Genomic DNA, 21074 nt, shown 5'->3' on the forward strand with positions numbered 1-21074 from the left:
CCCATGGCTTCATTTTGATCTACTTTCTCAGTTACTTTTCTCTTTGATCTAGAAAGTTCCATTGTTTGTCACAGTAGCTTGAAGCTGGGAAGCTTGAGCTTCAGTCCTGTCTTTGCCAAAGAATGTGAGACACTGACCATGGCTTGTTCCCCCAACAGTAAAGAGGAAAGATGGGGCTCTATCCTGGCTCTGTCTGTGGAATAAGCATGCTGCGTTAGAGAAAGAAAAGTAAAGGCGAGCCACCACCCTGGGTGTTTTTTCTTCTGATGTCTCTTTTGCCTATTTCATTATGACTCAAGGAAGTGGAGTGAAAGACGGACAAGGTTACGGAAATGATTCGACTCTCTCAGCAAACGGGTTTTTTGCACCGTTTCTGAGCCCTTCCTGATAGTGTTTCTCCAACTCGCCCTTGTTGAAGCACGGCTTGACAAGCCCCCCTAGAGAGTTTCTGGTTCAGTGTGCGCTGAGTGCGGCCCAAGACTGCTTTTCTAACAACAAGTTGCTGATACTGTTTGTCTGGGGACCACGCTTTGAGAACCACTGCTCTGTGGCTCTGGGCTTAAAGCTTGTAACTCCCAAATTTCATGCTCTCACCTTGACCTCTTTCCCACACATCTGACTGGCATTCCAAGTATTGGAGACCTCATTGAATCAGCACCTCACTTGCATCCACTTGGGGTCGGGGAAGGACACTCCAAGTAATCGGTCCAGGTGTGAGCGCCTGACTCTAGTTGGGCCAATGAGCTGCTTTCAGGGTGACCTGAAGCTGAGACTGGGAAATTTCAGCCTCTTGGTCTGGCAGCTCTCTATGGCAGAAACCCTCCGCTCGCGGAAGTAGAAATGAGGCTCATTTGCCGCTACAGGAAGAGAGAGGCAGAGAGTAAGAGAGGAGAGGTGAGAGAAGGAAAGAAGACTCCTGTTTCCCTGGTTCCCATTTCTGTTAGCCGCCCGCTTGTGAGGCCCTGCTGCACTTCTGTCTTCGAAGTCCCTGGAGAGCCTTTGCCCCCTTAAAATATATTCCTCTGTTGGCTTCAACCGTGGTTTTCAAGTGCTAACGCACCGCGGCCTCCCCTGGAGGGCTTGTTATAATATACTGCTGGATGCTGCCTCCAGAATTTCGGATTCAGTAGGTCTAGGGAGGGGCCCCAAGAATCTGCATTTCTAACAAGTTCCCTGGTAACAAGACGCTGCTGATCTCGGGACCTAAATTTGAGAACCACTGGCTTAAACAGCAGCCTCCACAATATTTCTGCTTGCGTAATAAAAACTAGAGCATCACCTGAGCCTCATGCCCCTCCAGATGTCAGTGTAGTGGTTTATGTATTTTAACCTTTAACCTTTTAGAGGAGGAGGAACACGTAATTACTATTTTACAGATGGGAAAGTCATAGTGTGAAAAGTTAAGTGACATGCTTGATGTCCCTCTCTCAGAAGGGGCCGAGTTGGGAGTCAAGCCCTGGGCTGCCTTGGAAGCTCGTCTTCTTAACCAGTGCTCTATTTCACTCCCCATTCTGGCCAAACTCCACCTGTTGCCACCCTCTGGACACAGCCCACACCTTAGCTCTCTGTGCCTTTGCTTATGCTGGCCATGTCTGCAGTCCCTCTTTGCCATAGGCTCTGCCTGGTCCTTGTCAGAGGCCATTTCAAAGGCTCCTTCTCCCGTGACACCCCTCCAGAGTTCCTAACTCTCCCTACCTCCAGTCCCAACCACTGATAACATCTTCCTCCGGTGAGCATCCATCGCACTTTATATTTGTCTGATTGTGTTTTGTCTTGGGTCTTAGCCGTTCGTTTTCCCAGCTCCATCGCCGAGCCTGTGAGGCCAGGAGTGATGCTTATTCACGTCTGTATTCACCCACCCTCCACTCCCAGCGTTGGGCTCGGGGCCTGAGACACACTGGGCATTCAGCACGTGCCTGTTAAGGTAAACCAGAAAAAGGAAGAAGTGGCTTGTTCCTTAGTGCAGGCTGCACCCCTGGGAAATGACCTGCAGGGTGTTTATTAGGAGTGCTTAGGGATCACTCTGGTGGGAGGGAAGGGAAAGAGGGAGGAGCCGGGCTGCGGTGCAGCCTCAACAGAGTTGTCAGCTGACTCCCGGGTGAGCTCTGAAGTTGGGAAGGCCCTGCAGAGTTATACAGAGACAAAAGACGAGGCAACAGGATGAGGGCTGTCCTGGGAGGGGGCACAACTTTGGGCAAAGCGGCTCTTTTCAGCCAGGGTAATTCCCAAAGAAGGCCGACAGCTGAGGCTGTGTTGGCAGCACTCCCAGCGCCAGGGGGAATGAGCCCTTGAGCTCTGAAGGGGAGCCTATGGTGCAGCACAGTGAGGACTCAGCTGGTCCTCTTGGCCCTGGCGCCCTCCTTCTGGTCCCTGCGGCCTGCTTTCTGCATTTTGGACTCAACTCAGACATTGGGGTGGTCCCTGGTGTGGCGGATCACACCAGCCGACTGCCTCAAAACCCGTCTCTCCTTCTTCCTTACAAACCATGACTATGTTCAGGCAGCTAGAGGTGGCCAGGCAGCATAGCCCTGGCCAGCTAGACTGAGTGGAAATCTACTGGGGATCCCTGTGAAATTATTCTTTTCTCATATTATTGCTGCCCCTTCCTCCTTCTCTCAGTTTATTTCTTCTTTTTTCTTCCTGCTTAGAATGCAAATATGAAGCTGGCAGTCGTCTAGCCATCTGGAGCTCATGTGGCAACCAAGGGGAAGAAAGCTTTACTCCAGGGATGCGGAAAGAGAGCTGGACGCAGCAGCTGGGTATTTATGTGAGTAAGACAAGACCATAATTAGTCAAGCCACTCCTGTGGCTGGGTTTCTGTTGTTTGCAGGTGAGGGGACTCAGCTGGAATACACTGGAATGGTCACCCCTGTTATTATGGCTGGTGTCTGTGCTGGCTGCTCAGTGCATTGTTCTGGCACAACTGGTTATCTAGAAACACACGGGCTGGAGCTGTGAGTCATAGGTTACGGGTTTTGGACTTGGGGAGCTGATGAAGAGTCTCAGAAAATAGGGAAGGAATTCTAAAGGGTGGGTGTGGAGGAGGCTAGGCAGCAAGAAACAAGCGTGGGACGAGGGAAAGATGAAGTCAAATCACTGTCGTTCAATAGTGATCATTTCCTACCAACCTCCAGTGTCACCGCACATTGAGGTCTTTCATGGACCGCACACAGGACTAGGGAGGTGGCATGGGAGAGCTTAGGCCTCAAAGATCGGCAGAACTAAGTCTGAATCTTGGATCCCTCACTGATAAGCTATGTGATCTTGGGCAAGTCACTTAGCTTGTCTGAGTTTTGTCTGGAAAAGAGGTAATAAGACTTACAAATAGAGATGCGCCAAGAAAAACATTTCAAATAAATTGATGAGAAAATGGAGGAAAACAAGCAGACAGCAGTGAGTCAGGCCACAGAGCATGTGCTCCACCGTTCAGTACACTTGCTGGAAGCCCTCCAACAAACCGGCTCCCAGTCGAGCAGCCAATGAAAATGGCAAAACACATCTATTTTCAGACTCTCAGGACTCACAAAATCAGGCAAGGTAGTTCCCTGGAAGACACACGGCCATTCTTGGCACAGGATTCAAGGAGAGAAATGTCTTCCATGGATCTTCTTTAAGAAGACATAGACGTAGTGAAGGCTGTTCTGAAGTATTTTACACAAGACCATCTTGAAAAAGTGGTTAAATAAGTTTGGAAAGCCCCGTCTATCAGGTCTCCTTGGGGAGTCCCACACTGATCAATGTTTTAAAGCCTCCGTGAATCTCACAGCAAACAAACTAGCTTCCAGAGCTTCTGGAGCACAGAAGGGTATCTTCCACGTCCTCTTCCTCTCGTTCCTGTTTTTCTGTAGCCGCTGTTATCTAGAGTGTCATGGAGCACTCGAAGGCAACTACTGGGCAGTGTTTTCCCCAACAGGAAGGGAAAGAAAGGTGTGGTGAGCTGAGGTTATTCCTCGGAACTCCTGCAGAAGTCCTGGGCCCACTTCTGGAGTGCAGCCAGAAGGGAATGGTAGTCTGAACCTTGACCTTAGCAGCTCAGGCCAGTTTCTTTGCGTGGGTTGGTTTTGTAGGTTCTATAGAGCTAAGAGGCTGCCTCTCAAAGTCGCCTCCACTCACTCATTGTCTTCCTGGGCTTGTGCCGTGTCTCTTCAATCTTTGGAGCATGAAGATGCGGTGGAAGTCACATGGAGAGAAGTCTGACAGGCATCAAAACAGGCTTGGAGACTCCTGGGAGGTTCAGTGACCAGTCTCGTCCAAGGAACTGAAGACCTAAAGCAATGTTGCCTGAAGGTATGAGACTCCTGGGGTACTCGAGAAAAATCCAGAGGGACAGGCTGCACCCCAAACCTCTCTGAATCTGAATTTTCAGGGGAGGAGACTGGGACTCTGTGTTTTAACAAGTCCCGGGTGATCCATATGACTGGGCAGGCCTGGAGGCTCCATATCCCGCTCCTTCTCTCTTCATTGTTTCTTCATGCCTGATAACCAGAGCCATGTCCTGGGTTCAGACAGCCCAGGGAGATCTGCTGGGGAGAGGGCAGGCAGGGTGGATGTGTCCTCCTGAGTTCCTATGTGTGAAGCATTTGAAATGGGCCTTGGAGGCTCCCTCCAGTTCTTCCATCCCAGCACTTCTGAGTCCACTGCACATCCATATTCAAGGTTTGTCCAAGACCCAACTTGTCCGTGAAACTTTCGGTAGCAACGCCAGCTCCAGCAGTCTTTTCATTCTCAGTGTTTCTCCAACTTTAACTTGCCTACACTACATGCCATCTGGGGCTCTTGCTAAAAATGCAGATTCTGATTCAGTAGGTCTGGGGTGAGGCTTGACATTCGGCCTTTCTGATAAGCTGCCTGGTGATGCAGTTGTTGCTGGTCCACCTATCCCATGTTGAATAGAGAGGCCCTACATAAAACCAGTTAGCACTGTTGTTTATTGCCTTACAATTGTTTCATGCGAAGAAAAGGACTTACATTTCCCCTGTCTATCCCATAACGCTTATCTCCATCCTGCATCCATAGGCACTCCTTTCTAAATGTTTGCTGAGCACCATGGGAACTATTAGAAAATCACAAAAACCAACCTGATTCTTCAGAGTTTCATGGATTGGAGCTAGGATCATGGGCAATGAGAGAGGAGAAAACGTCTTTGCCTCTCCCTGTGCCCCAGGCCACTTCAGTTTCGATTCCTGTGTTGAAATCCCCTCTCCTCACCTTTCTTTTACCTTTTTGTCCTAGCTTCTATAGAAGGATTGAAACTAACAACCTTTGCTTATAAGTACTTAGAGTAATTTCTTTCTCGCAGGTTTTAAATTATCTGCATGACTCATCTTTCCTTCTGCTTTTTGAAAGTCTGCATCTCCTTGTCCCCTTCTAACCCCCAAGCCCACTCACTCCTGGGATGTGTCACAGGTGCTTTGTCAGTTTCCCTGAGAGACACCCAACCTTGCTTTGTCACATCAACCTCCTCTCTGGGGCAGAGAGACACCTTGCTTGCCCCTTCTTGGCTGTGTCCACACATGGCCTCAGTGTCACTCTCGTGTTGCTGGACTTTCTGCAGAGACCTACACAACTTCCCGGAGGAAGGGGATGCTTCACAGATCGTGGAGGCTATACACACAACCAGGACCAAGATACAGCTCAGAAACTGGTGGGCTCTTATCCTTTCATTGCTGTTCACCTCACCCGGGGTCACTGGATAATGTCCAAGTTGTCGTAACTAACACATGTAGATCAACAAATAATGGGAGAGAGTGGGTAAGTGGCTGGGCTGCCAAATCGCACCTGAAGGAGTAGATGTCATTCAGAGCATCCTACACAGGGTCCAACCGGCTGTGCTGACCCAGGTTCCTGATTCTGTCCACACAGCACAGTCCAGTGGGTGGGGCCTGATGGTAAAAGTACAGACGCTACCTAAATCTGCATTCAAAATCCAGATGATCTGTCCTTTGGGGCCATGCTGCGGATCAGGAGTATAAAGAAGGCTGAGGCCACCCAGAGCAAGGGGAGAGGATCCTCTGCAGCTCGGCAGGATTTCAAGCCCCACAAAGATGAACTAGAGTTCACAGTGGGTACTAGCAAGCCAGAGTCAGAAATCACTGCTCCAGAGACCAAAAGGGTGCCAGAGTTTCTCTTTCCTCTACAACGAAGATGACCTGATATGAGGTATAAGACTAGAATTCGAAGACATCCTATCTTAGGCGGGGTAGGGTGTTGAAACAAGGTGCATATGCTTTCTCCTTTACGCTGTTATTTTTTAAAGTGTGCTGAAAGCAGAGTTACAATCTGATTGTTAATCTAGCACAGTTTGCTTTGCTGGAAACACTCATTTTGAGGGGAAACCTGCTATCCGCGGTACCTTATCTCATCAAGGTGTGACTTTCGACACATGTTTCTATTGGGTTGTTTTCGTCTTTTTCTTGCAAATTTGAAAGAACTCTCTCTGTTATAGATATCAATACTGTATTGACTATCCTTGTTGCAAGTATTTTTTTCAAACAATTATTTTTATATTGGCTTTTCTAGGGTCTGTTTTATTCTACAAAAATTTGAAAAATTTATGTAATCAAATGTGTTTATCTTTTATAGCTTCTGGATTCTTTTGTCACTATCGCTAGTATAAGGAAAAGCTACTGATTTTTTTGTGTTAGGAGTTTTTTCTCTTGGGTGTTCTAGATATACGAACATGTAAAGTTTTGCTGATTATTTCTCTTTTTGTACTCACTGTGCTTGTTAGACCCTCTAAGATAATATTAAATTATAATGGTGGTGGCAGTCTGCTATATATGGTTCCTGAACCTAACTGGTTTAGTTTTAATATTTTACCATTTGGGGTGGTATTTTTAGAGGATTTTGGTAGCAAATTTGATCACAAATAGTTCCACAATTTCCTCTATTTTGGAAATAATTGCTGCTATTTTATCAAATAATTGTTCAGTATTTATTAATGCAATCATTTTGGTTTTGTTCTTTAATTTGTTAATCTAATGCATTAAGAGAATAGAGTTCTAATATGGACCACCTTTTTGTGTTTAGATAACATCACTTGACCATAATCTATTACTCTTTTGGTAGACTGCTGGATCTCATTCACAACTGCTTGATTTTACTTACGAATTTGTAAGATTGCTATATAGTTGCATTCTATCTTTAACATAGAGTGGCTTCACAAAATTAAACGGGACATTTTCCATCTTTTTCTATGAGCTACAATAATTTAAATATCATAGAAATGATCTATCCCTTAAAGGTTAGGTAGAACTTAGTGTGAAAACATCCACTTCTGGTATCTTTTTTAAAGTAGATATTAGTTTACCTTTCTAATTTTTCCACAGTAATACACTTGCAACAACATGTATGAATTATTTTTGTAATCTGAAAGCCATCAAAAGAGGAAAAGAAAATCATAAGGCAGAAAGTAAAACTAGTCAGTGGTTATTATTAACATTTTAAAATATATGCTTCTGGTCTTTTCTCTATGAAAGCTTTTCAGATACTTACCGATAGTAGTTGGTTGTCCCTCTCGTGGCATTAGTAGCCACTGGTGATCATTGCCTGGATGTATTAATTCATTAGGGGTTACAAAGTGGTGACATCATCATTCTATCGTTTCTTCTTTATTTATTACCTGGACTACTTCTATAAAAAGAAACTTCTCAATTTGATTGCAATAAAAATTTTAAGGACTATACTGGTGAGATATTCTTGCGGCAGCAAAAGTCGATATTTAGTCTTTGCACCCCCACAGGCACTGGGGCAGACTGAAGATGGCTGCAGATTCTTTGATATTTCTCCTGTTGAGAGACAAGGTCTGTGTCCCCTCCCTTGAACATGAGTTCAAGCTCTGACACTTCTTTGACCAATAGACTGTGGCAGAAGGGATACCATGCCAGTTTCTGGGCCTAGTCCTTAAGAGACTGGAAGCTTCTCTCTTAGAACATTTGCTCTCAGAGGCATGGGCAGTTACATAAGAAGTCCGGCTAGCCTGCTGGAGACACCACATGGAGGAGCCCTGAGACCACCCGGAGAGAGAAGGAAGCCCAGCCACCCTAGCCTCTCAGCCGCCCCTCCTAAGGGCCAGACTGTGGAGGAGGCTGTCTTGGATCCTCTAGAACAGCCTGGCCACCTTCTGGATATGGAGAATTGCTCAGCCCTTACCAAATTCTTGACCCACAAAATTGTGAGATATAATACAAAATTCGTCCTCTGAGTCCACTAAGTTTTGGGGTCATTAGTCATGCAGCCCTGGAACACACCACACAGACACACATGCACACACACTGTCCAACACTTGTGCTTTAGAATTTTTAAGTCCTGAAAGCACTCTTGACCACTTCTTATTCCCTAGCATAGTTCTTCACTAGTTTCTCTGAATCGACCCTGTCTCCACTTCAGTCTAGTGTCCCCTGCTACCAGATCAAACTTCTTAAAATAACTTTTCCTTTGTGTCCGCATCAGTCAGTTTCTTCAGAAAGCTACTGAAGCCAAATGCATTTGTTGGAAGGATGCACAGGAAGTTTATGGAGTGGAAGGATGAGATGGGCAGCCTGGTGCCAGGAAGAACAGGAACTGAGGAAACTCTAGGGACCTCAGCAGCAGGGCTTCACGGACATGCTCTCCAGAGCTGCCTTTCGATAACTCAGCTCCACCTACCTTTGGTCCTAGAATGGGTTCATTCAAAGTTTCAAAATTATTTTATTTGAAAATTTCAAATCTGATCACTCAGCGTGGGTCAGCTCCACTGCCAGGGAGCAGCGTGAGTGGTGTGCACATGGTCATTGAGGGAATTTCTGTGAGCTGATGGACACCCCTTTGGATAATTATCATAGTCCACTCCTTGGCCACATGCAAACACACACTTGACTATCCAAAGGTGACCCTAGATAACAGGCTAACTGCAAAAGCACTCAGTACCTGCATGGAGGTTGGGGGAAGAGGGAAGTAGCCCGAAGTCATCACCAACTACTGCACCTAGAAATGTGCTCTTGAGTTTACTGTCATTCAAGTCCATGCTATCCTAGTGATGTCAATTTCTACTGGAGTTTCACTATGAGCCCAAATTGATAATCTATAACCTATAAACCAAATGTTAAATTTAACCATAACCAACATAACTCATACACAATAATGGGAGAAGTAAAGAGGGGTGAGAAACGCAGGCAGAAACAATCTTAATTTTGCAACTGGTGTTTGGGATCCTTCTTCCACTACTACTGCAAATTCCCCTTTCCTTTGGCCACCACCACCGTGGGCGGAGTCCTTTGAGGTGGCCCAATCTGTGGCCCTCAGCCATCTGAGACACCCATAGACCTGTCGGGATAGGATTGCAATTATTTCTAATTCCTACTTTTGGGTATAATAGTATAACGAGATGCATAAAATGTTCCCCTAGATTTCATGTATATGATATATACTTTTCCAGAATATATATCTTTTTTTCTTTTGGCCATTTCTCTGGTTGTGCAAGGAAATGACAACATGGTCAGGTGGCATTCTCAGTTTCCAATTAAGAACTTTTTTGGGTCACTTGGGCATTAAAACCTTAAGACCAGTGGAACCTAGAGATGTGAGCACAAGAAGTAACATTTATGAGTGGATCATTAGGTAAAAACGTGAGGTGTGTCACTTCCCTATGCTTCTCCCCACCCATCTCCACCTTCTGATTCCTGGACCTGATTCCTGATTCTGGCTCTGATTCAGAGGCTAGATCATCTCAGTCTTCAAGATGTGGTCTCAGCTGGTAACTTAGCTAAATGTTTACATAATATAAAAAATCTATTGACTTTTCAGGTGCAGTAAGAAAACGAAAAGCCTTATACCAATGCGTCTTTAGCTTTCTTATAAGACTTCCCAAAATATCTATAGTTCTTGAAAGAACCACACAGATGTCATTCTCTTTTTTTCCGTTTTAACTCCTTGTGAGTCACAAGAGACGAAATAGCACATAGTTTTTTTGTTGGTTTTTTTTTCGGTGAGGAATCTTGACCCTGAGCTAACATCTGTTGCCAATCTTCCTCTATTTTGTATGTGGGATGCCACCAGAGTGTGGCTTGATGAGCAGTACGTAGGTCCGCACCCGGGATCCGAACCCATGAACCCTGGGCTGCCGAAGTGGAACATATGAACTTAACCATTATGCCAGTGGGCTGGCCTTACACATAGATTTTTTTTTTTATTTTTATTTTTTATTTTTTTTTTATTTTTTTAAAGATTTTATTTTTTCCTTTTTCTCCCCAAAGCCCCCCGGTACATAGTTGTATATTCTTCGTTGTGGGTCCTTCTAGTTGTGGCATGTGGGACGCCGCCTCAGCATGGTCTGATGAGCAGTGCCATGTCCGCGCCTAGGATTCGAACCAACGAAACACTGGGCCGCCTGCAGCGGAGTGCGCGAACTTAACCACTCGGCCACGGGGCCAGCCCCCCTTGCACATAGATTTTTGACAAGTACCAGTAGGAACATAATTTATGTAAGGATTTAATGCCATTTAAAAATTGGGTTGAGGTAATATGAAGCAGATAAAAAATATGGTTAAAAGCATCTGATTTTGTCTTCAGCTTTGACCTTAATTATTGGTAGAGCAAAAAGCTAGATGCCTGCATCGAAATCGTTTTTGGGTTTTCTGAACTTATGCATGATCAATGGTCACGTGATCATGTAACTCCCCATCATAATAATGCATGTAACATATAAAGAAGGGTAAGTTTATTGGAAATAACAAATATTTAGTTTCAAGTATAACTAAGTTTTTAGATGTAACTTAGAGTGAAAAATCTCCTTACATGCTTTATATGTTGAAATTCTATCAACCAATTGAAAGATAAATGAACATTGAATATTGAAAAAGTAAAATGCTGCAAAAACTGATAAGGTAAGCTGTCAATTTTATGTGCAAAAATTAAGATATTTCAAATGGCTAGAAAAATAGAAAAACAGAGAATGGAGTTAAAGCAAGTAATTTGGAGTTAAAGCATGTTATTTGGATGCTATACAAAGCACATTGTGTCACTTTGGGGCTGAGAGGTATTTATAAACTTATAAATAATATTAAAAGATAAAATAGAGAGCCGGCCCCGGTGGTCTAGTGGTTAAGTTCAGCCTGCTTTGCTTTGGTAGCTTGTGTTCACACATACAAGTAGAGGAAGACTGAAACAGATGCTAGCTCGGAGCCAATCTTCCTTAGCAAAACGGGTGAGATTGGCAAGATGTTAGCTCAGGGTGACTCTTCCTTAGCAAAAAAAAAAAAAAAAAGAAGAAGAATAGAGACTCAATTACATAATTTTGATATTTGATATTTGTAGAGTTGTTTGACTTGCTAGAATTACTCATAAAATTAAACAAAATGACCTATAAGACCTATAATTAATTTTTAGTTTATTAATTTAATTTTAGCCAGAAATCTTTTCAGAAAATTTTCTATTTGAGGTTTCTTCTCATCCTGTGAGGATGAATTAAAAGCAGAATGTCAAATTCCCACCTCAAAACTTCCCCAAAAGAATTCAGAAGAATTACAAAACCATCCATAATAAACTTTCCTTGATCCAGACATAAAAAAGAACGTAAGATATAAAGAAGAAAAGGAAATGTTGGGGAAAAGGGGAAAGCGAAACTTATTTTATCTCACTAATCAAACTTTGAAGCAATCTACTTCACGAGAGTTTTACAAAGACACAATCTGCATTTTCAAAAGACAATTGAAAACATAGAAGGTAAAATTTAAACGAAAACCTTGTTAAAATGATTGCTAGGTATTGTCGACCATCAGAAGTTGAAGGATTTTGAGATTTGTCCAGGCTGTGAATTCTAGATGCAAAGACCCTCCTAGAAAACATTTGACTGCTGTGCGTTCTGCTGTGCACAGAAGGATTACTGCCAAATGTGCTGGTCTTGTGTCTGATGCCCCGCAGACTCAGACAGTGGAGACAACCAGACATCTTTTTTTTTAAGTTTGAGAGCACAGTGGAACCACATTGAATTCTATTATGCTTTTACTTTATTTGCTTGTCAAGAGCTTTTTGTTATCAAGAGATAATAACATAGTGAATCCAAAGGAAAAAATATATATGAATGGAAAATCAATAAAGCAAAACGTTTTGTAATTGTCATTGATAATGGAAAACATACGGTGAAACCATGAGTGATTCAGGGATCAGGAGCATGCAATGTTTGTTTGTACCTTTCAGTTGTGTTTTCAGAAAGTGCCTACAACACAGCAGAATGTAACAGAATTGCTGGTCATGGGCAGAAAGGTAAAAGGCCACTTGCATTATTCAGTTTTTAGCTGAGGGTGGACTATGTGACATATGCAAGATAGCGAAACTGCTCTGATACTCATTATCCAAAATGCTCAAACACGTGGCTTAGCATCCATGATTTGTTACAAAGGCGGCTTCATCAGAAGAAAGTGTAATAATAAACTTTACAGATGACAGTACTGGCATCGTAGACCTTGCTAGCAGCCAATAGTTACTTGTGGAAAGATAGCTGATTTCCTGGAACCCACTGAAGAAGTCATCTTGAAAGCGCGAGTATTTCTCGCTCGATCCTGTAAAGATCCTTCCCCTTTAGAGGTGTGTGTGCAATGAAAGCTGAGATGCAGGTGGAATCTGAGATGATTGTTAAAAATATTTAATGCCACTCACATTGTTCCATGCACATTATTAGGTTCAAAGTTTAGGAAATAACTTTTTTCAAGTGCTGGTATGGAACCACATGTGCGTGGATAAATGTTGGAAATTGAAAAATGAAAGTGAAGGCAATAATCCTAATCCTGTGTCTTCGCTTGGGTTCCCCAGAAGGCAAAGCCTGAGATCAGGGTTTATGTGCAGGGGTATAGGATCTCAGGCAGCAGAGGTGAGGGACAGGGTAGTGAGCAGGGAAGCAGAAAGGGCCAGGACAAGGATGTGTTGTGGCCGCTACCACGGGTGCTGGTTAGAGCTCTCGAAACCCGCCTAAGAAGCTGAGATGCATCTTGGGATTGTCCATCTGGGGAATGGGGACAGACACATTTCACCAACAGCTCCTATCTCCTATTGGTCAAAGGTTCGCCCCAGTGGACATCAAGTCCCCTGCTCTTCCAACTTGTACGTGTGGGTGCTGAGTGTCAATGGAGGAGTCCTGGGATGGGTGGTGAGAGGCACGGCCGGGCTCAGACAAGCTGCCATCACCTGTGTGGGAGACTGGAGTCCCCAGCAGAAGAGGCCGAGAGGATTGGAAGTGACTCTGAAGAGGTGTCCAAATAACCACCTTCCGAGAATACTACTCAGAAGGCGTCTTCTTCAAGCACTGCACGTAGAACGCAATTGCCTTATCACCAGCAATGGTATCTTTAATTCCAGGAGCTGAGGAGGAGAAAAACTGTCACCTTAGCTGATTACCAGGAGAGATAAAGGAAGGAGAGCTTAGTAACTCAACATCACCAGGAGAACTTTCCCATACTGGCACAGTAAACACAAAACCTGCTCCTCCACCAACCTGGGTTGGAAACCAGTAACTGTGGTATCATACGCGGGCCACGTAGTGACCACAGGAGACATTGAACGCTGACGGTGCAGAGAAGTGATTGTCTCTACACCACAATGTCAAACCTTAAACATTAGAGCACTCACTTTTAATAACAGAATTTCAGTTATAATTACGTTTTTAAATAAGATTTCAGGTTGTTCTTAAATCCCAGCAATTTTTCCTATGATACTGACCATCGATTTGGGCCTTAGCTGTGGCCAGATATTGATTTTTAGCTAAAAGTGCGTTGATTGGCCTCTAATTTAATACTGTTTTAATAACCTAATAGTATTTTAGTGACCTTGTTGGACAATGTTTGCTCTTTGTTTGCGTTACTAAGAAGCACATGATCAAGTTTGTGTTCATCTCTTTCAATTACCAGGCCCTTAGAGTATGCAAAAAGGAATTCTGTTTATGGTTTAATCTTACTCTCGTAGTCTCGTTTTCTTTTTGCTCTTCTTTCCTCCTATAATAATATCAAATTCTTTAAAGTTACTTTTTATAAAAGTTATAATAGTGCATAGTTAGGAAATTACAAACAGCATCTCCCGCTCCACCTCAGCCCACCCCCGCCCACCTCTCCCAGGCAACCACTTGCATTTCTATTGGCTATTTTTTCTGACACTTACCTACACATTGTTAAGTGAAGTGCTTACACTGCTGCCTCATGGTGTATCAATTTTAGACATTAGTTGCTGATTTCCTGTTCTTGGGGGTAAGGATTTGGCTCCGTCACACTTCCTTCCCCTCCCTATATCCTGTCAATATGGTTATTTTCTGGTTTCTGGTTGAGTCACTAATTAGTCCGCATGCTGTTATGACTACATAAATATTATTCATTGTGGAGCCAATGTGTTGTGTTCCTGGAGCTGATAGTGGCTTCTTTTCTTTTCTTTCTTTCCCATCTGCTTAGTTTTTTTATACCTATAGCCAATTTTCCAACATGTTCAATATGATCTGTCAATTAGTGCCCAACAATAATTTTTCAAAAATGTTCAAGACCCACAAATTCTGCATTCTCAAGACCGGTTTGGACTGGCTGCTCTGGGGGTCCTGGGGTTCCCTTTGCTGCTCTCCTGAGTTGAACCCCGTTTCCGGGATCCTAGGCCCTCCTCTTTCTTGCATGCTCCCTCATTTTGCTGAAGCACATATTTTGTCTCTTCTTGAGTGAGAGTAAATTGGAGGTGAAGTTTAAAGTCCTTACATGTCTAAAAGTGTCTGTAGTCTAGCCTCCTATTACATCAATGCTTCAGCTCTGTGTCGATTTCCAGGTGGAACGTAACATTTTCTCACAATCCTGCGGCTCCCGCCGCACTGTCTTTGTCAGACGCTGTTGTTGTAGAGAGGCCGAGGCCAGGTCCATTTCTGCTGCTTTCTGTTGCCTTGTTTTTTCTCCTCGAAAGCTCTCAACATACTTATCCATCCCTGCTGTTCTGAAAGTTCATAAGGATGTGCTTTGGAGAAGGTCCGTGTCCAGTTACTGTGCTGGCCACTTGGTGCCCCTTCATCCTAGAGACCTGTGGACTTCCGCTCTGGGAACTTTTTCTGAATCACTGCGGCTACTGCGCCTGCTCCCGCACCTCCCATTGTGCAGTAAGGGTCTGGGCTCTGGAGCCATATCTTGGTTTCAAATCCTGGCTGCCTCCTACCATCTGGGAGGCCTTGGCAAGTTTATTTAAATTCTGTGCCTTGGTTTTCAGACTGTGCAGTAGGGTTGACCATCCCTATTGGCGAGGGTTGTTATGAGGATGAAATGAGTTAATAGGTGTAAAGCCCTTAGATCAGCTCCTTGAAAAACAATAAAAATTGTTATTATTGTTTATTTCTTATTAGTTTTTCTACTCAACTTTATTTTTCAAACCTTCTGTTAGCTTTTCTTTTAAAATTTCTGATATATTTTTCATTTCCAAGAATGTTTTCTTGTTTTCTGATTGTTTTCTCTCTCCCCTCCTCCTTTTCTCTTTGCTTCAGAGATCCACGTTCTTCTTTTGTCTCTCTGAGAATGTCTATTATATGTTTGTTTGTTTTTAGCTTTTTATGCCCCCATATTTCTCTCTCCTCTGAGTTCCTTTTCTTCTAGATTGAATTCCTGTCTTGCATGTAGACAGTTGTCCTCTGGTGTCTGGCAGCCCTGGCCTTCATCTATATTTAAGAGGGAGACCCTAAAGCCGATGGGAGGCACTGAGGGGCAGGGCTTGTCCCCCGGATTGTCCCCCGGCTTCACCATAGGTGGCTAGATAGTGAGCTGGGCTTTATTGGGTGACCCCCTGCACATCAGCACCCGTAGATATTTTTCTCTGAGGTTGTTGTGTCTGCAGAGAAGAATCCTCTAATCTCCTGCCTGGGGAGTTAGTGCCTGGCTGCAGAGCTTTGGGAAGGGACCGAGGAAGCGGCTAGCAGTCTTCATATTTGGTGCAAGACAATGCACTGACCACTTGATTTGACTCCAGTGCTCACTCCCGTCCTCCACTGTGTGTCTCTGGGTGTGGAGACCCTCAGATTTATTTACTCCAGAGATGTATGAGGGTCTCCTGTGGGGATGGGGTAGGATGGTCACCTGGCCTGTGCAGGGTGGGGAAGGGTGGGGGCATCTAACTACCCGTTATGCAGACTTTTAACTAACTGCCCTGTTTTCAACCTTGAGCTTTAATCCCAGCTTCCACAGTACTTGGTACCTCTGAGTTTCAAGAATGTCCAAAGTTCTGAAGGGCTCAACTGGCTTATTTTTCATTGTTCTTAGCAAGTTCTTCAATAGGCCTACCCACCATCTGTAGGTCCAGTTGATTCTAAATGACTGTGGGTTCATATCAAGACCAAGAGGCCACACTGGGCATCAGGCTGTTACCTTCTACCTTATGCTGTGAAATAAACTTCTTGCCTGTGGTTAGGATAATCCGATGATGTGTCAGGCCTTCAGGAGGTCTAGGAATGGATGGGGGTAGCAGAAGGATGATGCTTAAGGGAAACAATTCAATTACAGAATAGTTAGTGCTCTGAGGACAAATCCCTTCCCCCCAACCCTCGATGCAACTGGGTCGATGCAACCTTGATGCAGGCTGGACGCTGGTTGCTTTGCTTTAAGCATGGTGCCATATTTGGGGTTTGGGTTGATTGTTCTTATAGGAAAATTGGCACACAGCCATGGTAGAAACCAAGATAGCCTCAGTGAGTGGAAGTCCATGCTGTTCAGTCCTTGTTTTGTCTCCTTCCCTGTACCATTGTTTACTTTGTTCACAAGCCCTCGATAAATTATCTGGCTGCTATCGGGAGGACAACCCAGCATATCATATCGTTAGAACCTCTTCCATTGTGGGGGCCTTTGCTAAGCATTCAGAGGACATATGAATATTTTTAGGTTTGGGGCTCCTTCCAAGAGGTCCATTGACATGCTCCTCCAAACTTTCTTGACAACAGTTTCAAATCTTATTCCTTCCACTTCCCTCAACCTCTGGCCAGATCGTCAGCCAGGAATAGGTATAGATTGATCCTAGGTGATCTTTACTTAAGGGCAAAGTGGACAATATGATAAACTCATTGAATTCTACCACCTGAGAGAAATCTTCTTTACTGTCCTTTAGGGCCTCCCTGAGAGGGCCTGTGGCTGACACAGTTTACTTCTTGCTCCTTTAAGCAAAGTCCAGGTCCCTCTAACCATAAGCCAGGCATGACTGTTTTCATCCTAAGTCAGCTAGTCAGAGGGGACTTCCCGTGAGATCATAGGTCCAGGCTGAGGGAGGAGGGTGGCAGGTTGTCAAGATTAGAGATGCTGCGGATATGAGTAACCTGCCCATAATTCCTTCAAACCTGCTTAGATTAGGTCTTCCATATACTACTTCCACTTTGTGATGCAGTGTTAATAGGTCACCCTCTTTACAGCTAAGTAGGTCAGGTGGCATTTGGTTTATAATAAACAACTTGAGTGTCCCATAGTCAAACTCTTAGTCTCCCCCGGCATCCGGTAAGAATCCAGGAGTTCTTTCTTCCTGAAGGGGGCCTGGCCTTACCCTGCTCTCCTAGGGGCTGCTGCCATGTGCCTATCCAGGCTGGCTGTGGGCTCCACACAACATCCTGATGTGCTCTATGCACTTCCCACAGTGTTCTACCTGATGGGTTGTAACGGCTCAGTGACAGAGCCAGTAGACTTACACCCCTGGTTATCTTTAGAACTTTCTCTTGCTCTGGACTCCAAAAGTGGAAGCTTTAGGGGTTACCCATCAAATGGGTAGAGCAGAACACACAAATATGGTCTATGTTGCTCCATCATCCAAAAGACCCCTCAGATATTGATATTCCTTTAATGGTGGGATATAGAGTATAGGTGACAGTTTAAAAATATATGTTCTATTCTTTAACACTCTTCCCTTCAAGTCTAAGTATCCTCCCTCAGAATGTGGGCTGGGTGTGATGCTATGTGACTTATGAGGCCGGGTTAGAAAGAGGGTACAGCTTCCTCCTGGCTTACTCTCTCCCAGGATGCTGTCCTTGAAACCTAAATGCCATGTTGGTGAGGAAGCCGAGGCCACAGGGAGAGGCCACACGTGGGTGTTCTGGCCAACGGTTCCAGGTAGGCCCTAAGCTGACTGGAGCCACCATCAACTGCCAAACACATGTGTGAGCGAGCCTTCAGATGATTCCAGCTCCTAGCCTTTGCATCTTCCTACTGAGGACCCAGACATCATGGAGCAGAAACAGGCTGTTTGCATTGTGCCCTGTCTGAATTCCTGACCTGGAAATAATAACTAAGTGCCATTGTTTTAAGCCACTAAGTTTTGGGGTTATTCGTTTCACGGCCGTAGATAACCAACACAATGCAGCAACCTGTCCTTCCCTTCAGAGGGAAAGGCTTTATCACATGGCCCTGATCACTGAACCCCACGATCTTCCCTGAGGTGAGAGACCCTGGTCTTTTCTCTGGATTTATCTCCCACTTTCTGTCAAGTATATGTTCTATCAAGATACCTAGGGGTTTTGGCTATTCCTGCTTTCCAGGCCTCTCAACACAATGTTAAGAACAATGTGGACCAAAGTGATGTTCTGTTGGATGGTGAGATTGTGAGGTCCCTACAGATCAGAGTGAGGCCAATTGCCTGAAAATAGCATAACCCAGGCAAGATGGCAAAGTGTACTTTGCCCCTGATGGCTGAAAGCAAACTGCTTCTTCTGCTGGCCTTCTGTACTAAGAGGGAAGAAAATGTATTTTCCTGATAAGAGGTTGGCAAACTAAGACCCCACAGGCTGACTGTCTTTGTGACTAGTTTTACTGGAACGCAGCAATGCCCATTCATCGATGTGTCGTCTCTGCCTGCTTTCTTGCTACAACCGCAGACCTGAGTAATTGCATAGAGACCCTCTTGCTTGAAAGCCTAAAATATTTACTATCTGGTCCTTTAAGAAAAAGTTACCAACCCATATTCTAGATTAATATCTACATGCTAAATACCAGGAGTGTAATAATTTTCTTGAGCAAGGGAACAAAACTTAGAAGAACACACGTAATTGAAGTCACTATCTGATTTAGTTATAATATGCTACTTGTTATTCTCCAGTTTTTTATATCGGCCAACTGGAGAATTAAAAGGAGGAATGATAGGAAGCAGTATGTCTGCATCTTTCTTATCTATGATGGGATGCTAATCTCTGCTATTTTCCTCCTAGGATAGTGTGTCATTTTCGTTTTTGTTTTTTATTGTGGTCATAATAGCTTATAACATAGTGAGATTTCAGTTGTACATTACTGTTTGCATATACCATGTAAGTACACCCCTTCACTCCTTGTGCCCATGCTCCACCCCCCTTCCCCTGGTAACCACTAATTTATTCTCTTTGTCCATAAGTTTGTTTATATTCCACATATAAGTGAAATCATACGGTGTTTGTCTTTCTCTGTCTGGCTTATTTCGCTTAACATGATGCCCTCAAGCTTCATCCATGTGGTTGCAAATGGGATGATTTTGTCTTTTTTATGGCTGAGCAGTATTCCATTGTGTATATATACCACATCTTCTGTATCCATTCATGCATCAGTGGGCACTTAGGTTGCTTCCATGTCTTGGCTATTATGAATAATGCTGCAATGAACATAAGTCCCTTTGAATTGTTGATTTCCAGTTCTTTGGGTAAATACCCAGTAGCGAGACAGCTGGGTCATATGGTATTTCTATTTTTAATTTTTTGAGGAATCTCCATACTGTTTTCCATAGGGCAGCACCAGCTTGCATTCCCACCAGCAGTGGGTGAGGGTTCCCTTTGCTCCACAACCTCTCCAACATTTGTTCTTTGTCTTGGTGATTTATAGCCATTCTGATGGTTGTAAGATGGTGTCTAAGTATAGTTTTGATTTGCATTTCCCTGATGATTAGTGATGTTTAGCATCTTTTCATGTACCTATTGGCCATCTGTATGTCTTCTTTGGAAAAATGTCTGTCCATGTCTTCTGCCCACTTTTTGATTGAGTTGCTTGTTTTTTTGTAGTTCATTTGTGTGAGCTCTTTATATATTATGGAGATTAACTCCTTATCACATATATAATTTGCAAATATTTTCTCCCAGTTGGAGGGTTCTTTTTTCATTTTGATCCTGGTTTCCTTTGCCTTCCAGAAGCTCTTTAGTCTGATGAAGTCTCACTTGTTTATTTTTCCTTTTGTTTCCTTTGTCTGAGTAGATATGGTATTTGAAAAGATCCTTTCAAGTCTGATATCAAATAGTGTGTTGTTTTTGATTGGGAGGACAGGCGGCCTCCACTGGCTTCTAATTGGACCCTCCTCTCATGGTAGACTTTCTCTACTGTCTGAAAGCCAAGTGTGGGAATCCCAGCCTTTGCTGAATATATCCTCCCACACTGCACTGGGGAACTAGTGAAAACAATCTCAGGGCATTCAGGGCCCTATTCAGTCTATAATGATACAAAGTCACATCAAAACTCTGTCACCTGGCTCTCATGAGCACCTACTCCGAGGCTGGCCACAGCAATTTCCTGGGTCTTTTGGAATTACTGTAATTTGCAACTGGAATCCAATGAGACCTGAAAAGTGTGGGTATTTCTTTTCCCAGTGTGTGTTATTCCAGCAAAATTGGCTGCATGTCCGTTTGGGCAAGGCTGGGGTGAATTTTTTCATGAGTGGCAATGTTGTAAAGCTCTTCCTCAAAGGTGTGTGGTTTCCTTATCATTCAAGAGGCCCGGGTTTCGTGAAATGACTCACTTCCGAGAATTTGGAGAGAGGCCACATTCTTTACTAAAGCAATTCAAGACAGGTTTGGTTTTCGCCAGACCTAAAATTTTCTTGAGCAAGACATGATTTCATTCCTGGGATCCCCGTAATGAATTGCCGGGGTCCAGCCCCAGCCGGAACAGGGTCTCCTGAGGGATGGACGGCGTCAGCGAAGGAGGAGGCAGGGAGACAAGGAGTTTGGGGTCCAAGTCTAACTTTATTTTGTGTATGTATGATTTATATAGGGCTCAGGATATGCAAGGATGATTTGATGAAACAGTTCCAGTACATATTTTTGGCTCACGTAAGCGGGTTTTTGCAAGGTAGACAATAGTCCTAAGAGTAATTGATTGCAAGGTAGACAATAGTCC

At 44.0% G+C, this 21074-nt stretch overlaps 1 long non-coding RNA gene across 3 annotated transcripts; it reads left to right on the forward strand.

Moving 5' to 3' along the window:
* Window positions 1-1833: 1833 nt before the first annotated feature.
* LOC106838389 (uncharacterized) lies at window positions 1834-8410 on the forward strand. 3 transcript variants are annotated; one of them, XR_011496378.1, is made up of 3 exons: window positions 1834-1924; window positions 2649-4287; window positions 5555-8410. It is a non-coding gene; the product is annotated as an uncharacterized lncRNA (long non-coding RNA). The 3 variants fall into 3 exon arrangements; XR_011496379.1 differs by lacking the exon at window positions 1834-1924 and adding an exon at window positions 2054-2098; XR_001399852.3 differs by lacking the exon at window positions 1834-1924 and adding an exon at window positions 2100-2218 and having other exon boundaries at window positions 5555-8409.
* Window positions 8411-21074: the final 12664 nt, after the last annotated feature.

This window comes from Equus asinus, chromosome 21, assembly GCF_041296235.1.
Source record: "Equus asinus isolate D_3611 breed Donkey chromosome 21, EquAss-T2T_v2, whole genome shotgun sequence".
Classification (NCBI taxonomy): Eukaryota; Metazoa; Chordata; class Mammalia; order Perissodactyla; family Equidae; genus Equus; species Equus asinus.